Source organism: Bubalus kerabau, chromosome 3 (genome assembly GCF_029407905.1).
Source record: "Bubalus kerabau isolate K-KA32 ecotype Philippines breed swamp buffalo chromosome 3, PCC_UOA_SB_1v2, whole genome shotgun sequence".
Taxonomy (NCBI): domain Eukaryota; kingdom Metazoa; phylum Chordata; class Mammalia; order Artiodactyla; family Bovidae; genus Bubalus; species Bubalus kerabau.
This window is the reverse complement of record NC_073626.1, coordinates 125,921,353-125,945,797: the sequence shown is the minus strand read 5'-3', so window position 1 is coordinate 125,945,797 and position 24,445 is coordinate 125,921,353. Positions and strand designations below refer to the sequence as shown.

At 41.8% G+C, this 24,445-nt stretch overlaps 1 long non-coding RNA gene across 1 annotated transcript in view; it reads left to right on the top strand.

The window, feature by feature from the left end:
• The window catches only part of LOC129647767 (uncharacterized), a 29,257-nt gene extending 11,295 nt beyond the window's left edge, over window positions 1-17,962 (top strand). The window contains exon 4 of the long non-coding RNA XR_008712494.1: window positions 17,881-17,962. This is a non-coding gene — a long non-coding RNA (uncharacterized LOC129647767). The remainder of the gene's footprint in view (window positions 1-17,880) is intronic.
• The last annotated feature ends 6,483 nt before the right edge of the window (window positions 17,963-24,445 follow it).

The following is a 24,445-nucleotide window of genomic DNA, read 5'->3' as shown; positions in this document are numbered from 1 at the left end:
TGCAATTATTTTCTTCCATTCTGAGGGTTGTCTTTTCATTTTGTTTATGGTCTCCTTTGTTGTGCAAAAGCTTTTAAGTTTAATTAGATCCCATTTATTTATTTTTGTTTTTATTTCCATTACTTCTGGAGGTGGGTTGAAGAAGATCTTGCTGTGATTTATGACAAAGAGTGTCCTGCCTTTGTTGTCCTCTAAGAGTTTTATAGTGTCTGGCCTTACATTTAGGTCTTTCATCATTTTGAGTTTATGTTTGTATGTGGTGTTAGGAAATGTTCTAATTTCATTCTTTTACATGTAGCTGTTCAGTTTTCCCGGCACCACTTATTGAAGAGGCTGTCTTTTCTCCATTATATATTCTTGCCTCTTTGGTCAAAGGTAAAGTGCCCATAGATGCATAGGTTTATCTCTGACATTTCTGTCCTGTTCCATTGAACTGTTTCTGTTTTTGTGCCAGTGCCATACTGTCTTGATTACTGTAGCTTTGTGGTATAGTCTGAAGTCAGGGAGGTTGATTCCTCCAAGTCCATCTTTCTTTCTCAAGATTGCTTTGGCTATTTAGAGTCTTTTGTGTTAACAAACAAATTGTAAAATTTTTTGTTCTAGTTCTGTGAAAAATGTCATTAGTAATTTAATAGGGATTGCATTGAATCTGTAGATTGTTTGGGGTAGTACAGTCATTTTCACAATATTTATTCTTCCAATTCAAGAACATAGTATCTCTCTCCATCTATGTCATCTTTGATTTCTTTCCTCATTGTTTTATAGTTTTTTGCGTACAAGTCTTTTGTCTCCTAAAGTAGGTTTATTGATTTTTTTTATTGTTCTTTTAATCTCTATTTCATTTCCACTCTGATCTTCACTATTTCCTTTCTTCTGTTGCCTTTAGGTTTTGTTTGTTGTTCTTTTTCTAATTATTTCAGGTGGTAGGTTATGTTATTTAATTGAGATTTTTCTTGGTTTGTTTTTTTTTGTTGTTGTTGTTGTTGTTGTTTTTGAGGAAAGCCTGTATCACTTTGAACTTCTCTCTGAGAACCACTTTTGCTGCATCTCATAGATTTTGTATGGTTGCTTTCATTGTCATTTGTTTCAAGTTATTTTTTACAATTGCTCTTAGATTTCATTGTTGACTCATTGGTTTCATCAATATCATGTCATTTAGTCTCCATGTAATCAGTTTTTTATCATTTCCTTTTTCTGTGACTGACTTCTAATTTCATGCCATTGTTGTCAGAAAAGATGCTTGAAATGATTTCTGTATTCTTAAATTTATTGAGATTTGTTTCTGCCCTAGTATGTGGTCTATCCCAGGGGATGTTCCAAGTATACTTGAAAAGAATGTGTATTCTGGGTTTTTTGGATGTAATGTCCTGAAATTATCAGCTAAGTCTAACTATTGTATCATTTAGGATCTCTGTTGCCTTTTTGTTTTTCTGTCTAGATCTGTCCGTTGATGTCAGGGTGGGTGTTAAATTCTCCCACGATTATTGTATGCCTGCCAGTTTCCCCTTTTACATCTGTTAGTATTTGTTTATACATTTGAGTGCTCTATGTTGGGTTGCATGTATGTTGACAACTATAATATCCTCTTCTTATATTGATCCTTTTATCATTGGATAGTGTCCTTTTTCTTTGTGGCCTTTGTTTCAAAGCCTGTTTTGTCTAATACAAGTGCTCCAACCCCCACTCTTTTGTCCTTTTTGTTCACATGAAATCTGTTTTTCCATCCCCTCAATGTTCAATGTATGTGTGTATGTTCCCCTGAAGTGGGCCTCTTGTAGACAGTATACAGTAGACTTTTGTTTTCTTATTCAATCTGCCACTCTATGTTTTTCAATTAGAGCATTTAATCCATTGACATTTCGATAACAATTGATAAATATATATTTATTGCTTTTTTAAACCTTGTTTTCTCGTTGATTCTGCATTTCATTTCTTTCTTTTTGTTTTTTTCTCTGGTGGTTTGATAACTTCTTTCTATTTTATGCTTGTGCTCACTTTCATTTTTATGAGTTTGTAGTATGTTGCTGACTTGTGGTTGCCCTGTTTGTGAAGTATGTTAATTCCTTCCCATATCTACTTGCATTATCAGTTCAGTTCAGTCCCTCAGTTGTGTCTGACTCTTTGCGGCCCCATGAACTGCAGCACACCAGGCCTCCCTGTCCATCACCAACTCCCAGAGTTCACTCAGACTCACGTCCATTGAGTCAGTGATGCCATCCAGCCATCTCATCCTCTGTCTTCCCCTTCTCCTCCTGCCCCCAATCCCTCCTAGCATGAGTCTTTTCCAGTGAGTCAACTCTTCGCATCAGGTGACCAAAGTACTGGAGTTTCAGCTTTAGCATCAGTCCTTCCAAAGAACACCCAGGACTGATCTCCTTTAGAATGGATTGGTTGGATCTCCTTGCAGTCCAAGGGACTCTCAAGAGTCTTCTCCAACACCACAGTTCAAAAGCATCAATTCTTCGGCTCTCAGCTTTCTTCACAGTTCAACTTTCACGTCTATACATGACCACTGGAAAAACCATAGCCTTGACTAGACAGACCTTTGTCAGCAAAGTAATGTCTCTGCTTTTGAATATGCTATCTAAGTTGGTCATAACTTTCCTTCCAAGGAGTAAGCGTCTTTTAATTTCATGGCTGCAGTCACCATCTGCAGTGATTTTGGAGCCTCAAAAAATAAAGTCTGACACTGTTTCCACTGTTTCCCCATCTATTTGCCATGAAGTGATGGGACTGGATGCCATGATCTTAGTTTTCTGAATGTTGAGCTTTAAGCCAAATTTTTCACTCTCCACTTTCACTTTCATCAAGAGGCTTTTTAGTTCTTCACTTTCTGCAATAAGGTGTCATCTGCATATCTGAGGTTATCGATATTTCTCCCAGCAATCTTGATTCCAGCTTGTGCTTCTTCCAGCCCAGCGTTTCTCATGATGGACTCTGCATAGAAGTTAAATAAGCAGGATGACAATATACAGCCTTGACATACTCCTTTTCCTATTTGGAACCCGTCTGTTGTTCCATGTCCAGTTCTAACTGTTGCTTCCTGACCTGCATATAGGTTTCTCAAGAGGCAGGTCAGGTGGTCTGGTATTCGCATCTCTTTCAGAATTTCCCACAGTTTATTGTGATCCACACAGTCAAAGGCTTTGGCATAGTCAATAAAGCAGAAATAGATGTTTTTCTGGAGCTCTCTTCCTTTTTCGATGATCCAGCAGATGTTGGCAATTTGATCTCTGATTCCTCTGCCTTTTCTAAAACCAGCTTGAACATCTGGAAGTTCACGGTTCATGTATTGCTGAAGCCTGGCTTGGAGAAATTTGAGCATTACTTTACTAGCGTGTGACATGAGTGCAATTGTGCGGTAGTTTGAGCATTCTTTGGCATTGCCTTTCTTTGGGATTATGGTCATTTAGGCTTAAACACATTCTTTAAAAAAAAAAAAAAACTACATTTTATTACTCTCCTACCTCACATTTTATGGTTTTGATATCTTCTTTTACATCTTTATGTTTACTATTTTGGTTTTCATTGTGGTAATCATTGCTTTTCACAAGATTTTTAAAATTTAAAAATCTGTCTGCTGGCTTATTTAAGTGATTTACTTTCCAATTGTGGTTTTCTCTTTCCTATAGCTTCTTGCTTCTTTTCTATTTAGAGAAGACCTTTCAATATTTCTGTCAGGTTTAGCAGTGCTGTTGTGTTCTTTAATTTTTGCTTGTCTGAGAAATTCTTTATCTCTTCTTCTATTCTAAATTATAATCTTGTTGAGTAGAATATCCTAGGTTGCAGATTCTTCCTTTCGGGACTTTAAATATGTCTTGACCCTCCCTTCTTGCTTGTAACATATCTGTTCAGGAATCAGTTGATAGCTTTATGGGAGTTCCCTTGTAATTAACTGTTTTTCTCTGGCTGCCTTTAGAATTCTCTTTAGCTTATACCATTTCAATTATAATGTGTCTTGGTGTAGGTCTATTTGGGTTCATCTTGTTTGGGACCCTCTGTGCTTCCTGTACCTAGATATATGTTTCCTTCTTTAGGTTTGGAAGTTTTCAGCCATAATTTCTTCAAGTGCATTTTTTATCCCCTTTCCTCTTCTCCTTCTGGAATCTCTATTATGCATAGATTGGCATAGGTCTTTTATATTGCTTTCATTTGTTTAAAATTTGGTTTTCTGTCTGAAGAAGAACTAAAAAGCCTCTTGAGGAAAGTAAAAAAGGAGAGTGAAAAGGTTGGCTTAAAGCTCAACTTTCAGAAAACTAAGATCATGGCATCCAGTCCCATCACTTCATGGCAAATAGATGGGGAAACAGTGGAAACAGTGTCAGACTTTATTTTGGGGGGCTCTAAAATCACTGCAGATGGTGATTGCAGCCATGAAATAAAAAGACGCTTACTCCTTGGAAAGAAAGTTATAATTACTTTGTCAACAAAGGTCCATCTAGTCAAGGCTATGCTTTTTCCAGTAGTCATGTATGGATGTGAAAGTTGGACTATAAAGAGAGCTGAGCACCAAAGAAGTGATGGTTTGGAACTGTGGTGTTGGAGAAGACTCTTGAGAGTCCCTTGGACCACAAGGAGATCCAACCAGTCCATCCTAAAGGAGATCAGTCCTGGGTGTTCATTGGAAGGACTGATGCTAAAGCTGAAACTCCAGTACTTTGGCCACCTCATGCAAAGAGCTGACTCACTGGAAAAGACCCTGATGCTGGGAAAGATTGAGGGCAGGAGGAGAAGGGGACGACAGAGAATGAGATGGTCGGATGGCCTCATCGACTCAATGGACATGGATTTGGGTGGACTCCGGGAGTTGGTGATGGACAGGGAGGCCTGGCGTGCTGCAGTTCATGGAGTCTCAAAGAGTCGGACACAACTGAACTGAACTGCTGTTCTTATTGGGTGATTTCCATTATTCTATTTTCCAGATCACTTATTCTTTCTTCTGCATTCTGCTATTCATTGCCTTCAGCTCAGGTTTCGTCTTGGCAAATGCATGTTGTTCTTGCTTTGTCCTTCCAAATTATGATACGATTATTGTATTAAGCAAAAATCACAATAGTAGAAGACATTTATCAGTTGCATCAATAGCCAGACAAAAATTAAAGATTGTTACAATTGCAAACCATAAAGGAAACATGATTAACCTAACAATATAAACTAATTACATACAATTTGGGGGGTTAAGTAGAGTGATATGGTACGTGGAAGTGCATACATGCACATGTTTTCATCTGCCCATCCAGTCTTACGTCTTTTGATTTGTGCATTTAATCCATTTACATTTCAGGTAATTATCAATATGTATGATCCTAATACCATTTTCTTAATTGTTTCAGGTTTATTTTGTGTAGGTCTTTTCCTTCTCTTGTGTTTCCTGCTTAGAGAAGTTCCTTGGCATTTGTTGTAAAAGCTGTTTTGGTGGTGCTGAATTTCATCTTTTGCTTATCTGTAGAGCTTTTCATTTCTCTGCCAAATCTGAATGAGAGTCTTGCTGATTATTCCTGGTTGTAGGTTCTTCTCTTTTATCACATTGAATATATCATGCCATTCCCTTCTGGCTTGTAGAGTTTCTGTTGAGAAATCAGCTGATAACCTTATGGGTGTTCCCTTGGATGTTGTTTGTCATTTTTCCCTTGTTGATTTTAATATTTCATCTTTGTCTTTAATTTTTACCAGTTTGATTACTATGTGTCTCAGTGGGTTCCTCCTTGGATTTATCCTGCTTGGGACTCTCTGTGCTTCTTGGACTTGGTTGACTATTTTCTTTCCCATGTTAGGGAAGTTTTCAGCCAGTATCACTTCAAATATTTTCTCTGATCCTTTCTCTCTCTCTTCTCCTTCTGGGACATCTATAATGAAAATGTTGGTGCATTTAATGTTGTCCCAGAGGTCTCTTAGACTGTTTTCATTTTTTTCATTCTTTTTTCTATATTCTGTTTTGCAGCAGTGATTTCCACCATTCTGTCCCCCAGGTCTTCTGTCCCCCTGTTCTTCTGCCTCTGTTATTCTATTGTTGATTCCTTCTAGTCTATTACTTGTCTCTCTTTGTTTTCTTTAGTTCTTCTAGGTCTTTGGTAAACATTTCTCACATCTTCTCCATTGTTTTCCTGAGATCCTGGATCATCTTCACTATCATTACTCTGAATTTTTTTCTGGAATGTTGCCTAGCTCCACTTCATTTTGTTGTCTTTCTGGGTTTCTATCTTGTTCCTTCATCTGGGACATAACTTTATTTCTGTAATGTGGTTTTTGTTCTAGCCACTGTGGGATTGTTGTTATTCTTGCTTCTTCTGTCTACCCTCTGATGGAGGAGGTTAAGAGGCATGTGTAAGCTTCCTGATGGGAGGGACTGGTGGTGGGAAAAACTGGGTCTTGCTCTGATGGGCAAGGCTGTGCTCAGTAAAGCTTTAATCCAGTTGTCTGCTGATGAATGGGGTTATGCTGTCTTTCTGTTAGTTATTCGGCTTGAGACAACCCAGCCCTGTGGTCTGTGGACTTTATGGTAGGGTTAGTGGCAACCTCTAAGAGGACTTATGTCAAGGAATCCCTTCCAGGACTGCTGCTGCCAGTGCCCCTGTCCCCACGGTGAGCCGCTGTTGATCCATGCCTCCCCAACACCAGCAGGTAAGTCTGGTTCAGTCTCCTGTGGGGTTACTGCTCTTTTCCCCTGGGTCTTGGTGCATGCAAGGTTTTGTTTGTGTGCTCCAAGAGAGGAGTCCATTTCCCCCAGTCATATGAAGTCCTGTAATTAAATCCCACTGACCTTCAAAGTCAGATTCTTGGAGATTCCCATTCCCTTTGTTGGATCCCCAGGCTGGGAAGCCTGATGTGGAACTAAGAAGAACCTTCACAACAGTGGGAGAACTTCTTTGGTATCATTGTTCTCCAGTTTGTGGGTTGCCCACACAGAAGATATGGGATTTCAGTTTTATCATGATTGTGTCCATCCTACAGTCTTGTTGCAGTTTCTTCTGTGTCTTTGGATGTGGGGTATCTTTTTTGGTGGATTCCAGTGTCCTCCTGTTGATGGATGTTCAACAGCTAGTTGCAATTTTGGTGCTCTCACAGGAGATGAGCGCATGGCCTTCTACTCTGCCATCTTGAACCACTAATCTGCATTTCTGTCAATGTTGTTGTTGTTCAGTTGCTCAGTCATGTCTGACTCTTTGTGACCCCATGGACTGCAGCATGCCTGGCCTCCCTGTCCCTTACTCTTATCTCCTGGAGTTTGCCCAAGTTCACATACATTGCATTGGTGATGCCATCCAGCCATCTCAACCTCTGATGCCCTCTCATCCTTTTGCCCTCAATATTTCCCAGCATCAGGGTCTTTTCCAATGAGTTGGCTGTTCATATCAGATGACCAAAATACTGGAACTTCAGCATCAGTCCTTCCAACAAATATTCATGATTAATTTCCTTTAAGATTGACTGGTTTGATCTCTTTGTTAGTGTTCTCCAGCCCCACAGTTCAAAGGCATCAATTCTTTGGCTCTCTGCCTTCTTTATGTTCCAGCTCTCACAAGGGTACATGATCACTGGGAAGACCGTGGCCTTGACTTTACAGACCTTTGTCGGCAGAGTGATGTCTCTGCTTTTCAACACACTGTCTAAGTTTGTTATTGCTTTCCTGCCAAGAAGCAATCCTTTTCGGATTTCATGGCTGCAGTCACCATCCTCAGTGATTTTAGAGTGCAAGAAGACGAAATCTGTCAGTTTCCACCTTTTCCCCTACTATTTGCCATGAAGTAATGGGGCCGGATGCCATGATCTTAGTTTTTGTTTTTTTTTAATATTTAGTTTCAAGCTGGCTTTTTTACTATCCTCCTTTACCTTCATCAAGAGGTTCTGTCAGTAGACATTCTTAATTCTTTCAGTAGTTTCACTGTCTCCTTTTTGAACTGGGTGTCTTGTCGACTGAAGAGGTCTGTTCCATTGTTCTTTCAGGGAAATTCTCTTGATCTTTTAACTGAGAGTGGTTCCTTTGCTTCTTCATTTTTTTCTTATATTTCTCTTACTCTGAGTTTAGGAAAAAACAATTATCTACTGTAGTCTCAGAGAGCTATTTTTGTGTGAGATCCTGCACATGTAGCTTGCATGGGTTTAATATTTTTGGTGTGAAGGCTGTTTTTAGTATGGATGTCTGTTTCATTTTTCCTCAGCATGTGCTGACCATTATTCCCTTAATTGGAGGAGTAGGTGTGGTGGCTGGTGCCTTCCCCCAGAGCATGTGGCAGCAGCATGGAACTCATGTTTAGAGTCAGTAAAAATATTTAATTTTTTCTCCTTCCCTGATTCCAGAACTCTCATTCATACAATTAGCTCAGACAATGTCTGGGTGGCAGGGCCTTGGCTTCTGTGACTTCAACTAGACTGACATGACATACATTGCCTTTCAGGCTACCATGGCTGTAAAACCACTCCCATCAATAAACCATTTGTCCTCAGGGCTGTCAAAAGGTTCATGTAAATGATCAGACCTGCTGGAGTAACTTTTTTCTATGGCCTCTATACACTGATGCAACATATTTCCATTCTTAACAGCTGGAAGCACAGTTGCAAGGTTCAAGGTTTGGCACAACTTTAAGGGAATGTTGGGGGTATCCATTAAGAGAGCCTGACATCTATTAACCTTCCCCTAGTCAAACAATGATGTCCTTTGATCTCCAGCACAGATTGTACCTGCTGCTGCTGCTGCTAAGTCGCTTCAGTCATGTCCGACTCTGTGAGGCCCCATAGACAGCAGCCCACCAGGCTCCCCCATCCCTGGGATTCTCCAGGCAAAAACACTGGAGTGGGGGTGCCATTGCCTTCTCTGGATTGTACCTGATGACGGGTTAATCCATCTAAGTGTTGTCCCAGGGTGAACTTGGAAGCTCATTAACCAACAGCTGTGGCTGCTACTGCCTGCAGGAAGCTTGGCCATCCCAGAGCCATTGGTCTCTGTTCTGGTCCAACCTTTGGGCCAGAACTCCTAATGCTGTCATGAATGTATAGGGTAAAGGGCTTGTCCAAATTTGGAAGCCCTGTTGCTGGCGCTTTACTCAGCTCAGTCTTTAGAGTCTTAAAGGCCTGCTGGTGGTCCTTACTCCACTGAAGAGGTTCCCTTTCTCCTCATCATATTTAGAGCATCATATTGGGGTTTTGCTGTACGTATGTCCTTAGTCGCTTAGTCGTCTCTGACTCTTTGTGACCCTGTTCACTGTAGCCCACCAGGGTCCTCTGTCCATGGGATTTCCCTGGCAAGAATACCTAGGTTGCCATTTCCTTCTCTAGGGGATCTTTCCAACCCGGGGATCGAACCTGTGTCTCCTGCATTGGCAGGCTGATTCTTTACCCATGAGCTACCAGGGAAGTTGGGGTTTTGGTACAAAGCCATGATCTGGAGTCCAGATAGGACAGAACCCAGCATCCCGAGAAAGCCTCTGATCCACCTCTTTGTGGTTGGAGGTGGTAATGCCCTCATTGCTGCTTTCAATCTATGGCCAGAGTTCGTGCCCCAGGGGTCAAAACAAATCCTAAATACTATGAGATCTGACCTTTGGTCATCCCCTTTTTGCCAGAAAACTTAGGACTTTAACAGTGTTTTGATCTGAATCTTGCTTTGTCACACTACTTATCAATCAGTCATCAACTTTTTGTAGCAGAGTTCCCTTCTCAAGGCTCATTTCCCTCAGCTCCCTTGCTAACACTTTTCCAGAAAGATGGGGAAACCCTATGGAAAACCCTATGGAAGCACTGTCCAGGTATATTGGGCAGCCTCCAGGGCAAATGGGTCCCTCCATTCAAAGGCACCTGGAGAAGGAAATGGCAACCCACTCCAGTATTCTTGCCTGGACAATCCCATGGACAGAGGACCCTGGTGGGCTATAGTCCATGGGGTCGCCAAGAGTCAGACATGACTGAGGGACTATATAACAACAACAGTCAAAGGCAAAAAGGCTTTAAGAGTCTAGAGGTCAGGGAATACAGAAATGCATCTCTGAGGTCCAAAATTGAGAAATACTGGGTTCTCCCTGGCACTTGGTTGAGGAGGGCATATGGTTTTGTCACTAGTGGGTGAATAGGGGTGACTGCCTCATTCACTACTCATAAGTCTTGAGCAAACCAGTCTTCCCTGTGAGCCTTCTGAATGGGGAGGATCAGGGTGACACAAGGGGATTGGCAGGGCCTAATGAGTCCATATTTTAGGAATTTGGTGAGTCGTAGTTGGATCCCTCTCAGGGCCTCAGGCTTTAAAGGATATTATCTCTTGCAGGGGTGTTTTTCCCCAGGCCTTCATCTTATTTCTATCAGAGGAACTGTTTTGCCCTTTCTGACACTGAGGTATCCCAAACTGCAGGATCCACCTGTTCTCTGATTTCTTGGGGGATGTCTTGGGGAATTTTGATGCCCAACTGGTAGGTCATCTGGAGCTCCTAATATGCATTCTCTATTCAGATTCTTTACCTCCTTGGACTTCACCTTGTCCTAAGAAATGTGTGCTCCATTGCTCAGTCATGTCCAACTCTTTGGGACCCCATGGACTGTAGCCCACCAGACTCCTCTGTTCATGGAATTTTCCAGGCTTGGAGTGGGTTGCCATTTCTTCCTCCACAGGATCTTCCCAACCCAGGGATCAAACCCTAGTTTCTTGTGTCTCCTGCATTGACAGGCAGGTTCTTTACCACATACTTGTTCCTAACTTATTTAGCAAATCTCTCCCAAGGAGGGGGACAGGGCATTCCGGCATATACAAGAAGGAATGTGTAATAATAATGGGCCCAATTCTGCAGGCAAAGGGAGATGTAAATTACCCTACTTTTGGCTGTCTATCAACTCCCATCACAGTATATCATGGTTGTAGAGAGCTGGCCAAGTCAGAACAGAGCAGGCAGCTCCAGTGTCTACAAGACATTAATTTCTCCTCCCTGCCACATCAAGGGTGACGTGAAGCTCCGCTGATGTAATGAGGATGGATTGAGTGGGATCTGGAAGCTAGCAGGCACTCAGCCCCTTCAGTTTGTATGTGGGAATCTCTCATCTGAGAGATTTTTGAGGAACTGGGGTCAGTAGGGGTTGTCCCTCGGGCATCCCACAGGAGGGTGCTCAGGCCATTCTCCCTCCCAGTACACCTTCTGCTGACAAAAGGAACATTAGTTCAGGCCCAGGTGGCTTCTTGGCTGTTTGTCCAGGCTTCTCAGCCCTCTAGAGTCCCCTTGATGTGTGGGGTGAAACAGAGCAGCCAAAAGCTGTGTTTTCTTTATTAGCCTCTTACTTTTATTGTCTGCCTCTATTAAGTCTCAATTATTACTGTCAACTGAGAAAAAAAATGCACAACACAAGAGCTGTGAGTTAAGTTTTATTTGGGACCAATTGAAGACTATAGCCCGGGAGACCGCATTTTAGATAGCCCTAAGAAACTGCTCCAGAAAGGTAGTGGAGGAAGGGGAAGTCAGTATGTATGTGATTTTAGTGAAGAGGGAGTTACGTGCAATTAAGCACACATTTCTGCAGAAGGTTGCTCCTACTCTCTTGAAGCTTACTGCTAGTTATGAGGAGCAGACAGCACCATTTGTGATCTTAGTGCTTTCTAGATATGAGCTGTAAGAATTGGACTCTTAAAATTTTCTCCTAAAAACATGTAACTTTCTGAAGACCTGTTCTGCCAGTTTTTCCCAGAGCACAGAGTGCCTTATTCATGGTCTTCATTCTGAACTCCTTTCAGGGTGTGTTGAAAGTCAGCAACTGCAGTGGCTTAATCCTTATAGAGGCAGATGGCAAGTGCCAACTTTTAGAGGCCAGGGCCCCATCATAGAAATAAATTTGGTCATGGTTTGGGAGGCATTTCATCCCACAGTGCTAGGAATTCTCCTTCTCAGATCTGGCAAAGATTTCATTGACAGGCCATTCAGTGTGCTGTTATTACTGGCCTAGGCTTGAGCAGTAGCCAAAAGTCTCTGGACTACCTGTCTTACTGGCCTCTTATGGTTCAGAGACATATTATATTCCCTCTTGTTGCTTCTTTTCATATCTAGAGTTCAGTTCAGTTCAGTCGCTCAGTCGTGTCCGACTCTTTGCGACCCCATGAATCGCAGCACGCCACGCCAGGCCTCTCTGACCATCACCAACTCCCAGAGGTCACTCAGACTCACGTCCATCAAGACAGTGATGCCATCCAGCCATCTCATCCTCTGTCTTCCCCTTCTCCTCCTGCCCCCAATCCCTCCCAACATCAGAGTCTTTTCCAATGAGTCAACTCTTCGCATCAGGTGGCCAAAGTACTGGAGTTTCAGCTTTAGCATCATTCCTTCCAAAGAAATCCCAGGGCTGATCTCCTTCAGAATGGACTGGTTGGATCTCCTTGCAGTCCAAGGGACTCTCAAGAGTCTTCTCCAACACCACACTTCCAAAGCATCAATTCTTTGGCGCTCAGCTTTCTTCACAGTCCAACTCTCACATCCATACATGACCACTGGAAAAACCATAGCCTTGACTAGATTACAATCATTGATCTCATATAGAACTGTATATCTGGTGAACAGCTTCAAGTAACCTGTCATCATTATTTTTATTGGAGCCTCAATCACACATTTGGTAATGCAAGAAACAATAATCTTGTAAAACAGTCAAAATGCAAATGATACATCTAATATCATTACTAGAGTTGTAATATTTAAGCCAAGAGCTTCCTTTACCAAACCAGTTTTTGAAGAAGTCATCAGGACTAGGGAGTGGGTCACTTAAGGCAGAAATCTGATTTTTCATATTGTTCATTAAACATATTACATTAGAGGATTCATCAGGTATGAAAACACAGCATTCAGTATGAATTATAGCATAGGTGTCTCCCTGAAATGTAAGGATGTCAAGGGCCATGCGATTTTGTAGCACTGTTTGGAGAAAAACAGCGGAGACCTCAGAATTCAGTAGGTTAATACTCTGATTACTATCATGTAAAGCCTCTTGAGTAAATTTTGTTAAGGTTTTCATATGACTGCTTGGCTTCCCAGGTGGCACTAGTAGTAAAGAATTTGCCTGCCAACGCAGGAGATGCAAGAGATGTGGATTCGATCTCTGTGTCAGGGAAGATCCCCTGAAGAAGGAAATGGCAATTCGCTCTAATATTCTTGCCTGGAAAATTCCATGGACAGAGGATCCTGGTGGGCTATTTAGTCCATGGAGTTGCAAAGAGTCAGATATGACTGAACACACATCTATCAATCCTATTGAAGGCACAAAAATAGCTGTTAAATTATCATATTAGCAGAATACAGATCTCTTCACCCATCAGGCTCGTACCAATAGTAAATTGGCTGGGACCACCTCTGAATTGTTACACTATGACTTTGAATCAAAGAGGATCCTAGGATACATCTTCTTATCCATCCTGGGATACCTGTCCAAACCAAGACCACATATTAGTACCACAAATCTACTGACTTTCTTTAGGTGCAGCCCACTGAATCTCTGGTCATCTGACTCAATCTGTACTGTACCAGTCCTTATCTCTAAGGGTAATAATATGTAGGCATTATTCATAAGGCACCCACCCTGATTTTCTAATGTTACTAGGCTGATCATCCTTAGTATGATTTAACTGTTCCAAGATAGAGGAGCCTTATAGACCATACCCTGGTGTTAACCACATAAATCTATCCCATAATTGTGGGAGGTTTCCTTCTAATAAATGGGAGGTTATGGTTTTTTTATTGAGATTTAGGTCATTTTTCTGATTGAACTTGAGTGGTCCTAAAAGAAAATTCATACTTATGGTCAGAGTCAGAGCAGATATTATTAATTGGCCAGGTGAAGAAATCTCACCTAGTAATATTAGTAGCCAGAACAGGACTGGATTTTCTTTCTTCTAAAATAAATTTCCTAAGGGCCATCCAATCAGAGCCTGGGAGAGGAGAAATCCACCAAGGTAACCCAGAGTTACTAGACATAGGTAATTGGCCACAAATCCAATAGCTGGATTGATTTTTAAAGTTAACAGGATCCTGCTCAGGATAAAAAAAAAAAAAATTTACTTGTATGCAAAGGTCCAAGAAGTCAGGGAAACACTTAACGATCATATGGATCAGATCCAGGATCTCAGGTTGTCAACTCCCGATTTCATCATCTTCTCGTCCAGTAGGTGTGTAGTTTCTCCTCTGTTTGACTGTTGTTTTAAAGTAAGTTTGAGGTCAGCAGTCTTTCTGTAAACCAGTCCAGTGCAGGGCCCCTTTTTAAGTGGGAAATATGAATCTAAGAGTCGGTTCCCTTTAGTTTTGCTGCACATGAACTAGTTAAGAGCTCCCGATAAGGGCCTTTCCACCTGGGTTGTTTGGTTCCTTTAATTGATGTCTTTTCTGATATACATAATCTTCAGGTTGTAGATCATGGAGTATATGATCTTCATCCAAAGATAGATTACTTTTATGAGCTTCAGAAACAAACTTAGAATGTTCTTTTAAGAGTTTGAGTTTTTACATTTGTAACATGTCCCCTTTTAATAATACAGGTTCATACAGTCCTTCATCCAGTCTCACTGGTCTCGCTTGCGAGACAAATGATATTTCTTAGGTTGAGGAGGACCAGTGGAAGGGCCTTTGGCCAGGGTAAGGAATAAGCATCTACAGTTTTATAGCCAAATGACTTTTAATTGTTCCATTTGTTCTTTCTAATAGCCCAGAGGACAGGGGATGGTAAGCAGAATAGGAATGCTGCGTAATTGGCTAGATTTAGCAAATTTCCTGACAATTCGTCCAGTAAAATTGGTTCCCCTATCACTATGCATTTATTGTAAGAACTCTCCAAATGGGAATTACCCTCTCTAATATTAATTTGCCTAACGACTAGCACAGTGGCTCTTCTGCATGGGAGCGCCCCAACCCGATGTGAAAACATGCAGACCATGACAAGTACATTCTGGTAACCTTGAGTGGGGGGCATTTGGATAAAATCGGTCTGCCAAAGTTCAAAAGGTGGCCTGAAAACTATGTAATGGCTTTCCTGGGTTGTATTTTAGACATGTCATGCATTTAGAATAAATTATCTGAGCTTTGATGAAGGAAAGCTTCCAGAAATATTGTTTACCCCATGGTACCATCTTATCTGGGTTCCAGTGAGTTAACTCATGAATATATTGTAAAATGGGGGTATTGAGCTCCAAACGGAAGCATAGGCTTTCTATTTGGGCCTACCCAGAGCCCTTTGTTGGAATCAAATCTTCCTCCTTTTTGTTTCCACATCTTTTTCTCCATTTGGTGCCATTTCCTAAAAATTTAACAGGGTGTCAGTAAGGTTACTGAAAGACTGAAAAAAAACAGCTGTTAGTTGACTGTTACCATTCTGCAGAGCTGCTGTCTTGGTGGTGGGATCAGCTAAAGAGTTCCCTTTTGTTTCTGTAGTCTCAGTGGCCTGATACCTTAATAATAGCCAAAGCACTTGGTAGCAGAATTGCATCCAGTAATTCTGCATCTTGTCTTCGGTTTCTAACAGGCTGCCCTGAGGATGTTAAAAATCCTCTTTGTTTCCAAAGCACGCCAAAATCAAGTGCTTCCCCAAAAGCGCAGCGGCTATGGGTATAACTCTTAGTGGATTTCCCTTTTGGCACTGGCAGGCTCTTGTTAGTGCTATTAATTCAGCCTGTTGGGCAAAAGAGCCATTAGGTAAGGAAGCTTTCTCAAGGACTGATAATGGAGAAATGACAGCATAACCATCCTGCTACTTTCTAGGAGATCTCTACAAATACAAACCATCAGTTAATATTATAAAAGCAGGATTATCCACAGGGCTTTATTGAAGATGGATCCTGGGAGATAAGAGTGTGTCAGTTAATACAATTGGGGACTTCCCTTCTGGTCCAGTGGCTAAGACTCTGTGTTCCCATTGCAGGAGGCCTGGGTTCAATCCCTGGTCAAGGAACTAGATCCCACATGCTGTGACTAAGAGTTCACATGCCACAACTAAAGATCCCCATGCTGCAACTAAGACCCAGAGCAGCCAAATAAATATTTTTTAAAAATCAATACAATCATGTTTTTCATCACTGACATCTGATTTCTCTGGTAGCAAGGTGGCTGGATTAAGCTTGTATCCATGAAGAGTTATATTCAGTGAGAACAATACAATCTCATGGGAAGTTAATCAACTTGCTGAATAATGGGTGTGTGTGATGAGAGTTTAGTAAGGCTTCCACAGAGTGAGGAACAGCGATAGTAAGAGGGTGACTCCTGACTATCTCCTGTGACAGCCCAGAGGCAGGGGGAAGGGCCCTAGCTACCAACTCTAGCCATTGGCTATAATATTCTATTGGTTGATAGTAACCACCATGTTGCTGGGTTAGTCCTCTTAGTAAGTCCCTCTTTTTTTAGGAATAAAGAGGGTGAAGGGTAGATCATAATTTGGATGCCCCAGGACTGGGGCCTTGGCCAGAAGTTTTTTAAAGGTCTCCATGGCTTCAGAATGTTCTACATCCCAGCAAAGAAGTTCAGGTTGGTTTTGTTTGAACAAATTATACACCATCTCCTGGAGTTCGCCCAAGTTCATGTTCAGTGTATCGGTGATGCCATCCAGCCATCTCATCCTCTGATGCTCTCTTCTCCTCCTGACTTTTATCTTTCCCAGCATCAGGGACTTTTCCAGTGAGTTAATCTGTTTGCATTGGATGACCCAAATACTGGAGCACCAGCATCAGTCCTTCCAATGAATGTTCAGGGTTGATCTCCCTTAAGATTGACTGGTTTGATCTCCTTGCTGTCCAGAGGATTTTCAGGAGTCTTCTCCAGCACCACAGTTCGAAGGCATCAATTCTTTGGCACTCTGCCTTCTTTGTGGTCCAGCTCTCACAACCGGACATGGCCACTGGGAAGACCATAGCTTGTGAGCTTAATTCCTCTAGGCATCACCCTAGAATCTCTCCAGTGCTCTAGCTGTTTCAGTTTCTCCCTTTAGCAGTCTAAGAGCACTGCAGGTGCTTGAATCATGACTGACCCATTCTTATAATGACCCCCGGATAAGCAAAGACTCTGCCTCCACAATTCCTGTAAATTTCTTAGTTGCCTAAGATAGCTGTAAGGAGTCCTTACAGCTGGAGGCTCGTCCTCCAGCCTGGAGGAGTTCTGTCTCTTTCCTTTGGAGCAGAAGTTCTCAGGTAATATCTTCACTTTTATCCTGACAAATTCTAATAAGGCAATTGAGGCAAAGTATCAGATCAGCCTCTTAACCTAACCACTCAGCACAGACCACTCAGTCTCCTATAACTGAGCAAACTCCAGTATTTTTCAAGCAGGCTCCCCCAGTACCTTTGACTACTTGGGTATTCCCTGGTATCTTTCAACCAGGCTCCCCACTACCTTTTAACTGGGAGGTTACGTAACTGTTGTACACTGCCAAACAAAAATCAGGATCGTCAACCAGTATGGGAGATCCAAGAACCAGGAGAGTCTTACTGAAATTCATTTGGACTCCCAGAGGAGGTGGACAATGCAGGGGGCCTCTGCTGGTGCCAAGGCTCCAGATCCTTGTAGAGTTCAGACAGAGGAGAGAAGTCTGCTCTGGGTCCCTTTGTGGTCACCAAAACTATCAACTCAGAGGGGGAAAAGCACAATATGAGAGTTCTGAGTTAAGTTTTATTTCTGGGCAAAATGAGGACTACAGCCCAGGAGACAGCATTTCGGAGAGCTCTGAGAAACTGCTCCAAAGAGGTAGGGGAAGGTCAGTATATATGTGATTTCAGTGAAGGGGGAGTTCATGCAATCAAGCACATACCATTTTTGCAGAAGGTTGCTGCTAGTCACAAGGAACAGGTGTCACCATTTATGATTTTAGTGTTTTTCTAGATATGAGGAGATACAGGAATTGGGCTTGGGCTTTCCTGGTATTCCAGTGGTTAAGAATCCAAACCTTGCAATGCAGGGGGCATCGGTTCGATCCATGGTCTGGGAAGATCCTACACGTCATGGGGCAACTAAGCCCATGTGCCACAACTACTGAAGCCCGTGCACCCTAAAGCTCACGCTCCACAGTAAGAGAAGCCCCTGCGCTGCAACTGGAGAGTAGCCCCAACTCGTCACAACTGGAGAAAGCCTGCATGCAGCCACAGAGACCCAGTGCAGCCAAATTAAGTAAATACAACTTTTATAAAAGAACTGGGCTTATGAGATCTTCTCCTGAAAATATCTTAACTATCTGAAGACGTCTTCTGCCAGTTTTTCCCAGAGCACAGTGCCTCTTTCCTGGTCTCCAGCCTGAACCCCTTTCAGGGTGTGTGAAGAGCAGCAGCTGCAGCGGCTCCATCCCTCTAGAGGCAGATGGCAAGTGATAGTTTCCAGTTGGCCTTCTAGGCCTTGAAGGCCTCCTCTACCAACGTTGACAGCGGTTTGGGGGCTCAGCCTCGAGCTTTGGTAACTTTCCCCTGGTATAAGGGGTGGCCTAGATGAGAAAATGCAGGGCCAACAGAGACCTCACTTCTGCAGACTCAGGGTCTATATTGGTGGACTTCCTGAATGCCTGTCACCCGGTTCATGATGACTGCCAGACTCACCTTTCTTGGACCTTATCATTTACAGGCTTCACCATACACCTTTTCATTCCTTCTTACAGACAAGTAATACAATGTCACATCCTAGCCTGGCCTACATGATCTTCACGGTCCCAGACGTGAAGTCGTGGGTCGTGTTCTGGGATTGTATCCCCACCCGCCTTATAAATTTGGTGGTGTGGATTGGGAGCCAGTAGGCCATCTATGTGGTCCCTGGCCTTTCTCAGTATATGCTTCTTTTCATCCAGGATGGAACAGTGGGCCAGAAAAACCATTGTGTCCTGCCAGGTGAGAGAGACTGCCAACCCCGGCCTGATCCATTAGTCCCTAAACTTGGCAGTGTTCTCCAAGAACCTGCCAAACCTCTCCTTACAGACTCCTAAGTCCCCCATTGAGAAGGGGAAATGCATTTAGTAACCCCTCCAATCACATAAGCTAATTCCAGAGTGAGTGAAGGCCTGTGGGGCAAAAGTCAGTCTAACTTTGAATCCAATTGGAGCTCCATTGGACAGGGTAAGGTGGGGGCCCATGGGCTAAAGAAGATGGTGAAACAGAAGAAATGAGGGCCTGAGAAGGAGGCTCAGTAGCACTTGAAAGAGGGGGTCCATGGGAAGGTGTGGCTCCGAATCTTTTGGGGGCATCACAGGAATAGAGGCTACATACACACACGACAAGAATCCCTCAGACCAGATTCTTGATAAAGCCTCATACAAGCCTGCACATATGGGACCTCTCTCCATTTTGGACACTGCTTACAAAATAGGTCCAGTTGTAAAATGGTGTGAAAATTAACAGAATCCATTCTGTGTCCACTTCTCCTGGTCACCGGAGGCATGTTAGGGCTAGGCTGCAAAAGAAAAATCAACTTTTTAAATTGTCTAAACTGTCTCTAATTGCTTTTTATTTTAATTGAAGAACAGTTGATTTACAACAACATGCTAGTTTCGGGTACAGCACACTGAAATATAAAATATGTATATATATTCTTTTTCAGATTTTCCCATAATAGGTTGTTACCAAATGAGTATAGTTCCCTGCGCTATACAGTAGTTTCTTGTTTATTTTCTATGCATTAATTGTAATGTGTATATGTTCTTCCCAACCTCCTAATTTAACCTTCCCCTGCTTTCCCATTTGGTAACCATAGGTTCATTTTTGGTGTCTTTGAGCCTCTTTCTGTTTTGGAAATAAGTTCATTTGTATCTTTGTTTGTTTCACATATAAGTGATATCGTATAGTATTTGTTTCTCTCAGTCTGGCTTACTTCACTTGGTATTGTAAGGTCTAGGTCAATCCATGTTGCTGCAAATGGCATTATTTCATTCTTTTCATGGCTGAGTGTGTTCTATTGTGTAGATATTACTGCATCTTATTTATCCATTTTTCTGTTGATGGACATTTAGGTGGCTTCCACGTCTTGACTGATGTAAGTGGTGCTGCAGTGAACCTTGGCGTGCATGTCTCTTTTTGAATCATGATTTACTGCAGATAATGTGTCCAGGAGTGGGATTGCTGGATCACAGCTCTGTTCTTAGTTTTATAAGGATCCTCTGTATTGTTCTTCATTGGGGCTGTATCAACATTCCCACAAACAGTGTAGAAGGGTTCTCTTTTCTCCATAGCTTCCCCAGCATTTGTTATTTATACATTTTTGATGATGGGTACTCCGACTGGTATGAGGTGATAGCTCATTGCAATTTTGATTTGCATTTCTCTAATAATTAGTGATGGTGAGCATCTTTTCATGTGCCTGTTGGCCATCTGAATGTCTTTTTTGGAGAACTGTTTAGATCTGCCCATTTTTTGATTGGGTTTTTTTTTACATTGCGCTGTTGATGCTGTTTGTGTATTTTGGTGATTAATCCCTTGTCAGTCACATTCTTTGCAAACATTTTCTCCCATTTGTGGGTTGTCTTTTCTTTTGATTATGGTTTCCTTTGCTGTTCAAAAGCTTTTAAGTTTAATTGGGTCTCATTTGTTTATTTTGTTTACATTACTCTAGGAGACAGATACAAAAATACTTTGGTGTGATTTATGTCACAAAGTGTCCTGCTTCTGTTATTCTCTAGACGTTTTATAGTATCCAGTCTTACATTTAGGACTTTAGTCCATTTTGAGTTTATTTTTGTGTGTGGTGTAACAAAATGTTCTCATTTCAGACATATAGCTGCCCAGTTTTCCTTGCCCCACTTATTGAAAAGACTGTGTTTTCTTCATTGTATATTCCTGCCTCCTTTGTTGTAGATTAATTGATTATAGGTGCATTGGTTTATTTCTGGGCTTTCATTTGTTACATTGATCTATATTTCTTATTTTTGTGCCAGTACCATACTGGCACTGTAGCTGTGTAGTATAGTCTGAAGCCAGGGAGCCTGATTCCTCCAGCTCTGTTTTTCTTTCTCAAGATTGCTTTGGCTATTTGGGGTCTTTTATGTCTCCATACATATTTTAAAATCTTTTGTTCTATTTCTGTGAAAAATTCCATTAGTAATTTCATAGGGATTGTACTGAATCTCGGAGAAGGCAATGGCACCCTACTCCAGTACTCTTGCCTGGAAAATCCCATGGGCAGAGGAGCCTGGTAGGCTGCGGTCCATGGAGTCGTTAAGAGTCAGACACAACTGAGCAACTTCACTTTCTCTTTTCACCTTCATGCATTGGAGAAGGAAATGGCAACCCACTCCAGTGTTCTTGCCTGGAGAATCCCAGGGACGGGGGAGCCTGGTGGGCTGCCGTCTATGGGGTCGCACAGAGTCGGACACGACTGAAGTGACTTAGCAGCAGCAGCAGCAGCAGCACTGAATCTATAGATTGTCTTGGGTAGTACAGTCATTTTGACGATATTGATTTTTTTAATCCAAGAGCATAGTATCTCTCTCCATCTATTTGTGTCATCTTTGATTTTTTTCATCAGTGTCTTATAGTTTTCAGGTAAGTTTATTCTCAGGTATTTTATTCTTTTTGATGTGATGGTAAGTGGGGTTGTTTCTCTTTCTGATCTTTCATTGTTACTGTATAGGAATGCAAGAGATTTCTGTGTATTAATTTTGTATCCTGCAATTTTGCCAAATCCATTGATCAGCTCTAGTAGTGTTCTGGTAGCATCTTTAGGATTTTCTATGTATAGTATCATGTCATCTGCAAACAGTTTTACGTCTTTTCCAATTTTGATTCCTTTTCTTTCTTTTTCTTCTCTGATTGCCATGGCTGGGACTTCCAAAACTATGTTGAATAATAGTGGCAAGAGCGGGCATATCCTTACCTTGTTCCTCATCTTAGAGAAATACTTTCTGTTTTTCACCATTGAGAATGATGTTTGCTCTGGGTTTGTCATATATGGCGTTTATTATGTTGCCATAAGTTCCCTCCATGCCCACTTTCTGTATAGAGTTTTATCATAAATGATGTTGAATTCTGTCAAAAGCTTTTTATGCATCTATTTAGATGACCATATGGTTTTTATTCTTCGATTTGTTAATATGATCGATTTGCATATACTGAAAAAGCCTTGCATCCCTGGGATAAATCCTACTCGATCATGGTATATGATCCTTTTAACATATTGTTGGATTCTTCTTGCCAGTATTTTGTTGAGGATTTTTGCTTCTGTATTCATCAGTGATTATTGGTCTGTAATTTTCTTTTTTGTGTGATATCTTTGTCTAGTTTTGGGATCAGGGTAATGGTGGCCTTATAGAATGAGGTTTGGAATGTTCCTTTCTCTGTAATTTTTGGAAGAGTTTAAGAAGGATAGGTGTTAAGTCTTTCCTAAATGTTTGATAGAATTTTCCCCTGAAGCCATCTGGCCCTGGACTTTTGTTTCTTTGAAGTTTTTAATCACAATTTGAATTTCATTACTTGTGATTGGTCTGCTTATATTTTCTGTTTCTTCCTGGTTCAGTCTTGGAAATTTGTACTTTTCTAAGAATTTGTCCATTTCTTCCAGGTTGTCCATTTTATTGACATATAGCTGCTTGTGGTAGTCTCTTATGATCCATTGTATTTCTGTGGTGTCAGTTATAATTTCTCCTCCTTTCTAATTTTATTGACCTAAATCCTCTCCCATTTTTCTTGATGAATCTGGCTAAAGGTTTATCAATTTTATCTTCTCAAGAACCAGCTTTTAGTTTCATTAATCTTTGCAATCTTTTCTATTTTCTTTACTTCTATTCTGATATTTATGATTTCTTTCCTTTTACTAATTTTAGGTTTTGTTTGTTCTTCTTTCTCTAGTTGCTTGAGGTGTAAGGTTAGGTTGTTTATTTGAGATTTTTCTTGTTTCTGGAGGTAGGATTGTATTCCTATAAACTTCCCTCTTGGAACTGCTTTTACTGTATCCCATAGGTTTTCTGTTGTGTTTTTGTTGTCATTTGTTTCTTTGTATTCTTTTACTTGCTCTTTGATTTCTTCAGTGATCTCTTGGTTCAGTTCAGTTCAGTCGTGTCCGACTCTTTGCGACCCCATGAATCGCAGCACGCCAGGCCTCCCTGTCCATCACCAACTCCTGGAGTTCACTCAGACTCACGTCCATCGAGTCAGTGATGCCATCCAGCCATCTCATCCTCTGTCGTCCCCTTCTCCTCCTGCCCCCAATCCCTCCCAGCATCAGAGTCTTTTCCAATGAGTCAACTCTTCGCATCAGGTGGCCAAAGTACTGGAGTTTCAGCTTTAGCATCAGTCCTTCCTAAGAAATCCCAGGGCTGATCTCCTTCAGAATGGACTGGTTGGATCTCCTTGCAGTCCAAGGGACTCTCAAGAGTCTTCTCCAGCACCACAGTTCCAAAGCATCACTTCTTTTTGTCCGTGGCGGGTCTCCACTGCAGTGTGTAGACTGTTGTGATGTGCTGGCTTTCTGCGGTTGTGGAGCATGAGCTCTGGAGCATGTGGGCGCAGCAGCTGCGGTGTGCGGGCTCTAATTGCAGTGTGCAGGCTTAGTTGCTTCACAGTATGTGGGATCTTGGTTCCCTGAACACAGATCAAATCCGTGTCCCCTGCATTGGAAGACGGATTTTTAACCATTAGACCACGAGGGAAGTCTTCCCCTCTTGGTTATTAGTAGCATATTGTTTAGGCACCATATGTTTGTGACTTTCACAGGCTTTTTCGTGTAAATGATTTCTAATCTCATAGTGTTGTGGTTGGAAAAGATGCTTGATACAATTTCAGTTTTCTTAAACTTACCAAGGCTTGATTTGTAACCCAAGATGTGATCTATCTTGGAGAATTGTCCATGTGTACTTGAGAAGAAAGTGTATACTGCTGCTTTTGGATGCAATATCTTCTAAATATCAATTAGATCTGTCTGGTCTAATGTGTCGTGTAAAGCTTAGATTTCCTTATTAATTCTCTGTCTGGATGATCTGTCCATTGGTGTAAGTGGGATGCTAAAGTCCCCCACTATTATTGTGTTACTGTTGATTTCCCCTTTTATGGCTGCTACACACTGGGCACATTCAGTTCAGTTCAGTTCAGTTGCTCAGTCGTGTCTGACTCTTTGCGACCCCATGGACTGCAGCATGCCAGGCCTCCCTGTCCATCACCAACTCCCAGAGCTTGCTCAAACTCATATCCATCTAGTTGGTGATGCCATCCAACCATCTCATCCTCTGTCGTCCGCTTCTCCTCCCTCCTTCAATCTTTCCTAGCATCAGGGTCTTTTCAAATGAGTCAGTTCTTCGCATCAGGTAGCCAAAGTATTGGGAGTTTCAGTTTCAGCATCAGTCCTTCCAATGAATATTCAGGACTGATTTCCTTTAGGATGGACTGGTTGGATCTCCTTGCAGTCCAAGGGACTCTCAAGAGTCTTCTCCAACACCACAGTTCAAAAGCATCAATTCTTCGGCGCTCAGCTTTCTTTATAGTCCAACTCTCACATCCATACATGACTATTGGAAAAACCATAGCTTTGACTAGATGGACCTTTGTTGGCAAAGTAATGTC